Source organism: Trachymyrmex septentrionalis, unplaced genomic scaffold, assembly GCF_001594115.1.
Source record: "Trachymyrmex septentrionalis isolate Tsep2-gDNA-1 unplaced genomic scaffold, Tsep1.0 scaffold29, whole genome shotgun sequence".
In the NCBI taxonomy this organism is placed as follows: Eukaryota; Metazoa; Arthropoda; class Insecta; order Hymenoptera; family Formicidae; genus Trachymyrmex; species Trachymyrmex septentrionalis.
In genome coordinates this window covers 1,866,019-1,875,863 of record NW_017305451.1, presented here as the reverse complement: position 1 = coordinate 1,875,863, position 9,845 = coordinate 1,866,019, and positions in this window count along the sequence as shown.

Genomic DNA, 9,845 nt, shown 5'->3' with positions numbered 1-9,845 from the left:
ATATATATATATATATTTTATATACAACTGTAGATACATACGTAACGTGTATACACATACATGCACACGTATATACATTATACATGTAAATATATACATAATATATTTATGTATATGCGTGTAGGAGTGTGCATATCGTGTATGTAGGGCCGTATGTGTCAGTCACTGTATATGCATAACGATTATATGCCTATTAGAGGAGTACAGGGGCGTATACATATATACAATACAGACATATAGGAGGAGGAAGGAAGAGGGGCAAGATCGTGGGGGACGGCACCATTACTAGTATTGATGAGCAACCGGCCAGAGGAATTGGTTCAGCACGTGTGATCGATCTGGCTAATCTCCCTTTGCGGACAGCCAGATGCTAATCTTCGATCGATATCGAGAGATAGGATGCGAAATTGCGTTAGCCGCCGCAAAAGCTTGCGACTGTGAGAAACTATTACTGCCGAAATGCATCCGGCGACAGGCGATTGAGCCCTGGATTCATAGTTGATGAGGTATCGATCTACGTAAGGCTGCTTGCCTCGCATCTCGAAATTCGACGCCGCTTTGGGAATCGCGCGTACTCCCATGTACTATTAGGGAAGCAATTCAAGTTCCTAGGAAATGAATCCAGCATTGCTGAAGGCTCCTGTTACATGCCGATTGTTACGTTACTCTGTGATATTCGAGTCATCGTCGAAACCTGCCAGAACAAGACAGATCTCTCGAAATCCACCGTCCACCATGAAATTACGTAACGCAGAATTTATAAGTCTCCGAGACGTTGATAGATAAATTTGTGAGAACATTATATTTCTGTGGATTATATTTGCTCAAATAATTATTTTATACTAGATACATGTTGAAACATACTGTTACTTCCGCGTTGCAGGTATGTTAGATTAACTTTAACCACAGTTCAACTTACCCTTCTTTAGTTCTGAAAGAAATGAAAAAGAATTAGAAAAAGATGGAGAGTAAGTTAAACTGAAGTTAAATTAATCTACATTGGTAGAAACGAGCATCACATAATAATAAATAATGATCGAATTTACAAAGATTTTATATTACATTCATATTGCGCGTTTCAGATGACGAACTTAAAATGGATCTAATGACGCACGTCTCCTGCGGATGTAAAAAATTCATGCGATTACTTTAACAAAGTGTATACATTCTCGGTGACCGTGGCTATCATTACGAATTATCTAACGCGATTGCAATGTGGTTCGCGATTCAGAAGTTCAACTCCGTGACACACAAGCACTCGGTGACAAGCAGAGTCACGCAGGTCACGAATGCGTGAAACGCGCAATTATCGTTCCGCGGTAATGTTCCTCGTCTTGACATAAGGTGGCCGGGATCTCCTTAGTATTCTCCCTATATCCGCTCGTCACTTCCGTCAGAATCATCACGTACTGTCGCTCATTAATCCTACGATCGTCCACGTGTCGATCCTTGAACTCCCACCTGGTAGGAACGTGCCTCTGATGATTGTCCCATATTCGGATAGGAATATAATTAGTTTTCCTGACTAGGGCTCTATTAATTTCCCATCTCTCACATACTTGGAAATCAACTTGATAAATAAGTAGAAAAACACGTTTGTTAAGCTGATACAAGTTCCGACCTATGTATATTCCGATTGGTATCTTGCGATTGAAACAATTTTCGAGAATGTTCCTTATCCGATCATCAAAGCGTTATTAAAATCAATATAATAGGCGTAAAAATGCATTTGAAAGAATTAATATTTAGGAGGAAAATATATATATATTATTTAGATTCTATTACAAAGCGAGTTTTATTTACGTACATCAACATCGCCAAGTTTTTTAATTACACACGCAATCTGCTTTCAATCTCGAATTTTATTATTTTTTCATGCCACAGCTGAGTGATCGACTGACGCCGTAAACCAGGGATCAGCCGTTTTCTTGTTATCGGTTTTCCCGCGAGAAATAACGGTCCTTCTGATCATGCTTCTGATCGTGCCTCTTCGGCTTCTTCGCGCGGCGGAAAACGGAACGAGGTACTTCGCTGAATTAAAGCGCGAACAGCACGCAACTCGCGACCTCGCGCGAACGCGCGCGTGCACGCAACAGCGGACGTGCGTGCGCGCAGGCGGGTAGAGGTAAAAGTGCACGCGCGTGCATGCGCATGGTGAGAGATTTGCCGCGGTTATCTACTCGCCGCTCGTCACGCCGAATTAACGCCGACATTCTTTATCTCGTAATCGGAGGTCGCCGGACTCGCACGATTTTAGAGTTACTAACGCAAGTAAATACAGTCATTTAACGCAGCACACAAATGATCCATCGAAGTAAATATTTGGTGAATATTTCTACATTGAAAACGTCGATCGGCAAGAATCAATCGACTCAATCAATTACGGAAAAATCACAAATTTAGATGAATTTTCTCTTTATTTTATATTAAACTAGGTCACTGTTGCATTTAATAATTCATGCGACATTCAATAGCAGGGACACGGGTAGAAATTGAAATACGATGATATTGAATGATTATGCAAATGACTTCGCTTAATGACACATTTCGCGCGTAGCTTGTGTTAACAGACACTCATATTTTATCAAGCCCTCGATGAGGTAAAAAAAAGAAATCGAAGTTTATACTGTTTAACTCTTCAACGATCGGTTTATGTAAATCTCGTCACGAGGGTCAACGTTATTGCACAACAAAACATTGCTCGGCGTGCTCGACGTGTGAATATATATTCGTTTATATTTGTGTATGTTGCACAAGGTAAAATGGAAAGAGCAATTTGCCGATAACAAAGCGCGCTTCGCTCATTAGAAATTCATATATACAGCCGTATCTTTACCGTATCATCGATCGTCGCTTTTATTGTCGGTTAATGCGACGTGTAATTGAGAAGCCCCGCGCGCATAGCGAGGGCCACGCGGGACAAAGCCATGAAACGCGAGATTTACTTTATTGCGCGCAGGTGACGTAATTCACGAGCTACTGTTGCGAATTAATACCGATCGTCGTGCGGGTCGCGCCGATAAATGTAATAAAAAATAAATAATCGACCGTACTTATTTACTAAACGCATTGAGCATTATCATAATTTTCTACTGAAATACTTGTTGGATGTACACGCGGTCTCTTTCTCTCGAATAATACCTTTCGATCTAATCACGTTATCTCACACGATTTGATGCGCGATGGCTTGTAATCGTTATTGTAATTTTACATTACGGGTCGTGAGCTGTTTCAAAAAATATCGAATCTTTTTTAAGAAATAGAAACCGAGTTAATGTAACAACATAATATAGTAAAGAACGCCTTAGGATCGATTTGGAAGTTGGAAGTTTATGATATTCTTCGAATATTATGATATTCTTGATTTATGAATTTAATTAATCTGTCAGTGAAAAATGTAAAAAAGCCCATCAGAGCCTACATCAACTATTCGGATGCACAGGAGTTCTTTATTTTTCGTGTGAATGTAACAAAACAAATAAAATGTACATTTCAACCCTTCAGTTCGGGTCTTTATCGATATAAAATATAAATCGAAATTACATTAATAAGATTTTATTAGGACCGACATGAAATCAAACACTCAAGTAGGTATAAGCATATTCAAGCCTACGACGGTCAAAGCTAGATCTCTCAAATGCCGAAATAATTCACATATGAACGCAATTAAACTACTGCAATAATATCACAAGTTAAGTTAAATTGACAAGCAAATTCGAAATCTTCAATCCGATATCATATTATAAGAAAAATTGATTATTGCGAAGAATTCTACTAAGGTCTCGGTGATCTCTAATGGCTCAGGACGCTCAGAATACAAGAGATTCAGGTCCAAGTCCCGGCCGAGGTAATATTTTTTTCGCAATAAATTTATTTAAAGTTTTTCAGCACATTAACACTCTTATAATATGATATTGGATTGAAGATTTAGAATTTGCTTGTCAATTTAATTTGACGACAAGTTCTTTACGTGAAGCGGAAGAAAACATGCTTACATCAAATCTAACAATCTGATGAGTGATGCGATTCTACGCAGTGACGCATTGCATATGACTTTGATTTTACTTTATTTAATTTGGCATTTGGATAAAGAAAAAGTCAGGAATCATCAACTTGGAATTTGCGTTTATTATGTAATTTCGATTTATATTTTATATCGATAAGGACCCGAATTGAAGGGTTGAAACGTATATTTTATTTGTTTTGTTACATTCACACGAAAAATAAACAATTTTTGTGCATCCGAATAGCTGATGTATTCACTGATAGATTCTTTCGAGTCATGTATATTTGTTTAATTAATTCTCACATATCTTTTTTATCTTAATTTATTATATATTTTAATTATTAAAGATTTAGAAATAATCATTGGATTGACATCGTTAAAATCGGTGACTATATATGAATATTATAAATGTACAATACATCCTTCGTGAAAATTTCGAGAGTTGCTAGAGTTTGCGCAACGAGACGAGGGATCATGCTTGTACGAAAAGCGGAATTCGATTTCGATGATTGCGGCTCGTTTTAGTCACATTTTCGACGAGCCGAGCGACTCTGGTAATCCCGTTGCATCGCTCATCGATTAAAATATTTTCGTTAAAGCGCACAGTTGGTCGGCGCGTATAACGAGTGATTCGTATCAGGGCTGATTGTAAATTGAGCGCGAAACTGTCGTTGATTGGTTTAAAATCAGATCATCGCGACCTCTGTTCGTCGCCGGTCGGTCACTCCGTTGCATCTATCACGTCCGTGCAGTGCATCGTCGAGGAGGACGACGAGGGGCCAGAGGGGACAAAGGTGCACCCCTCCGAGGGTCGGACAGTGCAACAGAGGGTTTGTACGTACCAACACGAATGCTCGCGTGGCTCCCTAAAATGAATTACGCGAACGTGGATCAGTTGCCAGGCAACGTCTCTCTCTCTCTCTCTCTCTCTCTCTCGCCGCTGTAACCCCCGTAATGCACTCGCTGCAGGCCACGGTTTTTGTTTGTATTAGGAAATCACCCTGTCAAGCGCGCGTCCGAGGGACACGTACGATGTCGGAGAACTCGGCAAATTTCGGGATGCAGCGCTGCGTTCTCTCAGCGATGCGTAAATTTTGGGACGCTGCGCCGTCCGGAAACTGCATGATCGATATGCGAATCGAGCGATCGTTTGTATATCTACGAGAGAGAGAGAGAGAGAGAGAGAGAGAGAGAGAGAGAGAGGGCGTAGATTCCCCTTGAGGGTATCGAGTAATTAACGGAGTTTAGTAGTCAATTCAAATTCAACAACTTATGAAATGATTGGATGGTGAGCAATAACGAGTTAGAGTGAACTGAGAATAAGTATTGTTGATACAATTAAAGTCTACATTACGGGCTGCCACTACCATAAGTAATTGATTCATGTATATTTTTATTGGTATAAACTCCTTTGACTATTGAAATCGTAATTTATCCCTTTATGTCGCTTACATGATGACAGCCTGTAATATGAACTTTTATTGAATCAACAGCATTTTTTTTCTCACAATCGGTGTAGAAACTGGTGTTCTATTTCTTGCATCGATCTCTGTGCGCGAGTGTGCGCTGTTATATTGATTACACATTTTCAGAACGATCTATGAATAAAGAAGTATTTTTTCATTTTCAAAGTTCCCACAATGTGCATCCCCGTCTTCCTACCAGTTTCACGGTTGTAACTACGATTTGTGCTTGCGTGCCTTCTCTATTTCTCTCACTCGCTCATTCTCTCGCGAGAGAAGCGGCCTTTAAAGTTTCAACCCTAAAAGTGTTTTACGCTTGGCGTCACCCATTGATCGAATTTAAAACTGATGCGTGCTCGGGCACCCGTTCGAATGACATCGCTTTGACACCCGGATGTACTGATTTTACAAGCAGGCACGCGGCGGAAACGGATTCTGGGAATGAAATTTAGGGTTGAAAAAAGGATAGACTGGCAGGAAGGGTGAGAGAGGGAGAGAGCGAATATGTGAGAGTAAAAGCCACACGAAGGGGTGAAAGGGTACACGAGAATGTGCTGCTCTTCGTGCACATTCGACGTAGATATACCGCCCACGTGACATCGCTACTGACAAGCGTAGCGAATTATCTACTTTCGTGCGATAACTCTGTACGTTGATTCTAGAATTCTCTAATGCAGGAAACTTGTTCTCTTACAGATTCGATATAGCGGCATATGTTCTCGCTACAGAATATACATTGTACTAGTATTCCACAATCAACAAACTCGACATCTTGTAACAGTATATTTCTCTAAAGACGCCCACGAGCTAGAATAAAAAAATCTTAATTGTAAAAATATCGAGGGGTAATACAACTTAATTAATTTATTCAATTGATTTTTCACAATTAAGTTGATTTTATTTTTTGCTTAAATTTTACTTTTTAAACTTAAATAATCAATTAATTACTTTAATTGAAGATAATTAAATGTAATGTAAAATCTACACTTAAAGAATAGAGATAATTTTTATTTTTTGCAATAAGACAACGTGAAAATTAATTCATTATTATAATTTTTCTCTTTCCTAGAATAAAATTCTTGATTTCAAAAAGCTCAAAAGGCTTTTTAAAGGTTAATGGTACGTATTGTATTTTGCGGGTATTTATATGTTTGAAATATATACATACGTCTGCCTACACGCACACAGTAATGAATTCCGATCGTATATTTTCGGTTGGTCCATCGCATCTTAATTAGCCATTAATTCGATTTTATTAATCGTACAGTACGGTATCAGGATGAAGTACTGCGCGATTTTCGAATTCCCTCTGTTATTTGAGGTTCGTTCGTTGCACCAATTTGCACGTGGAAACTCGCAAATGTTGAGCAGATACTTTTCTCGCGTCGCAATGTAATGAAGAGCGCATTGCGTGCGATTAACGGCATCGATGCTACGCAGAATGCCCTGCAATTATCGTATTTTGGTAATTACTACCCGTGTAATCGTAATTAACCGTATTTTCGCGACGAATGACCGTAAATGCTTGCTATATAATCCTCTACTATAATTCAATCCTCTACTTCGACGAACAAGATTCGATATGATTATAGTTTTATGAGTATTAAATTTATTTTACAAGATGTAAAATGGACATAAGGAAGAAAAAATTCCTTCTCTGTTAATAATTATTTAAATTTATTATCACAATTATAAAATTAAAAATACAAGATTAGGAGAGTATTCAAGCAGCAGTACGTTTTTATTTCTATCAAAATCATTTACTCAGAAAGACTGAAGCATCATTGAATCTATAATAATTGCACGATGCATTTAAAGTCTATTACGCTAAAATCAGCAAAATAGAATCGACTTTTTTCGTAGCTCATTCATATTCGTATGCGCACGCACAACACAACAGACTTTGGCACGCTGTCGATTGTCAGCGAATGATTATTCACGCCCGAACCGTTTGGCTTCGCTAGATTACTCGGGCGGCGTATTGACAAACGGATTAACGTCAAGTCGACTTAGCATCGCCGATAAGGAAACCGATAACCGATGCGTAATTGCGACGAAATGGCCGGTGAGTGTCGCGCTCGACGGCGGGCGGTCTTTATCTTTGGCCGTACGCGGCTCCTCGCGGTTTGTATCGACTCTCCGTCGTCAAATCGTAAAATGTGAGAACGGCCCTTTGCATACGGCGCGACGAATCGCGAGATTGGATGTGTCATGATTTTATGTGTGTCCAGACGACGATCCTTATCCCCGGTTCGCACTCTCGCCTGATCGTTACTGAATTTCCACGCTGCCTTTGCCACACGTATATTTCACGAGGAATCTCACTCTTGCATTTTCGTGACGATCAGTTCGTGCCTCTCAATAATAGGCGTGACGATCTAACACGAGATACGTGCCACTTTGAATATATACGCGAAGGAAGGAGAACGAAAAAGTAGGAGATGTATAATATCTAAATTATGCTAAGAATATTGAACTCTCTTTTATACGCGTGGTATAAAATTTGCTATTTACAAAAATGGACAGATATATTCTAAAAGGAATTTTCTGACACTTTCAATTAGGATATAAAAAAGCAAAATCAATCGAGCAGAAGCTCAAATGCTTCTCCGATTAATGCAAAAAAAAAATAATGCTTATGCGTATACATAAAAATAATTCGTCGTCGTGATGGTTTGAAAATTGTTTACTGCAAGTTGAACCGCGCAACGAACCGCAGGAAAACGTTTTTTTTCTGTAGAAACGCCCGTGTTTGCTATCTTAACAAAAATCGCTCTCGCTTTGATCAAGTGTATTACGAGAAACCTATAAAATTCGAGGAACTCCCGGGGCTGCACGTTATCCGAAAGCCTACGGACCGCGTTTTATCTCCCGAATGTAAAGAAGCGCTCCGCTGATACGGTTGGAAACTTGCTGCGCCGGACCGTATTTACCGAGAACTTTTCCTGAAGAATCACACACAAAGGGCCTTCCCGGTGGGCCACCGCGGGTTACTTTCGTGTAAACAGCAATCTCTTCTTCACGATGTGCCGGGGAAGACGGGAGGGTGGGACGAGGGAAACGTTATCGCGGGATTATTTCTTTCATTCATCTCGGCGACTTAAGGATTCTAAGAATAAAATATGCAGGCCGCGTCTTTAGAAGGAGCACGTTGCTCTTCAGGGCCCACGGCCGTTTTCTGGTAATTACGTCGGTTAATTGCAGAGGACGGTCTCGCTCGCGCTCCACTTGTTATTTCGCCGGAGTATACCGGATCTCCGGTGCCGTCGCTGCTGCTGGGAAGGTAGCGAAAGAATGTTTACGGGCATTCTCCGGGTATTCTCCGACTGTTAAAATATAATAGGACGTATGCCTGTAGGCATCTCTTTTAGGCTTCGGGGATTAACATGGCTAATTGTTAGTCTCAAAGGATGCGAAAGAGCTACCGATAAGCCGTTCCAGGGGGCAGTGTCTCGGAAAATTAAGGATTAGCAGTCAGTTCTGAAGAGAGAGAGAGAGAGAGAGAGAGTGATATTTGGGGGGGCGGTTATTACTTCGTGCCTACGTGATGGGCGTAATACGCTGCAGTAAAATATGCCTTCTTAGAACTCCCGGGCACAAAGGGTTTAGCCTTTAAGAGGCGCGATGAAATATTGGCGGCGTAAGGCGCTTGGAAGTGATCCAGTGTTTTAAAATTTTAAGGGAAGAAAATATTTTCGCGCTTGCGAAACGCAACGATCGCTTTTGAATCCTTGACGTGTTACGCAAGAGCTCAGCTAATAATAGCGTGACTTATTTACGTTGTTTTATCTCAGACGATAAGAACCTGTTATTCATTTTCTAAGATGAATGTTGAGAACGTTATTTTATCGTGTAATCATGAATTATATATTTGTACAGTACTCGATATCGATGAGAGTATTGAAGTCTGAATTTACTGTGCTTTTAAGACACGTCTGGAACATTGTTTTAAAACACTGCGCTATCATTCTCATGTTACTGTTTGCCTTTGGATTTACAGAGAGGGAGATTCTCGGATTTATATACGATAAGAATACTCGTTCTTATTCATCTGCCTCCAAAATATCACGTTACGCCCAGTATCAAGTTACGTTTATCAAGTTTTCAAACGCACAAAAATATTTAAAAGCTTGTATCAAATTGCAAGTTACTAAGTTATCGTAAAATATTGACTTGCACGTTGTAAATAGGGAAAGAAAATTAAATCTTGATGTATAGGATCATAACATATTCAATAAGATGCGCGTAACGCGATATGTGCGAAAACAGCAATCTTAGCTTTTTTTTTATTATCGTACCACACTTGCAAAAATTTCTAGATCCAAATGTTATAGTTATATGAAATGAAAAAAATCTATCTAAATTTTTATACATCC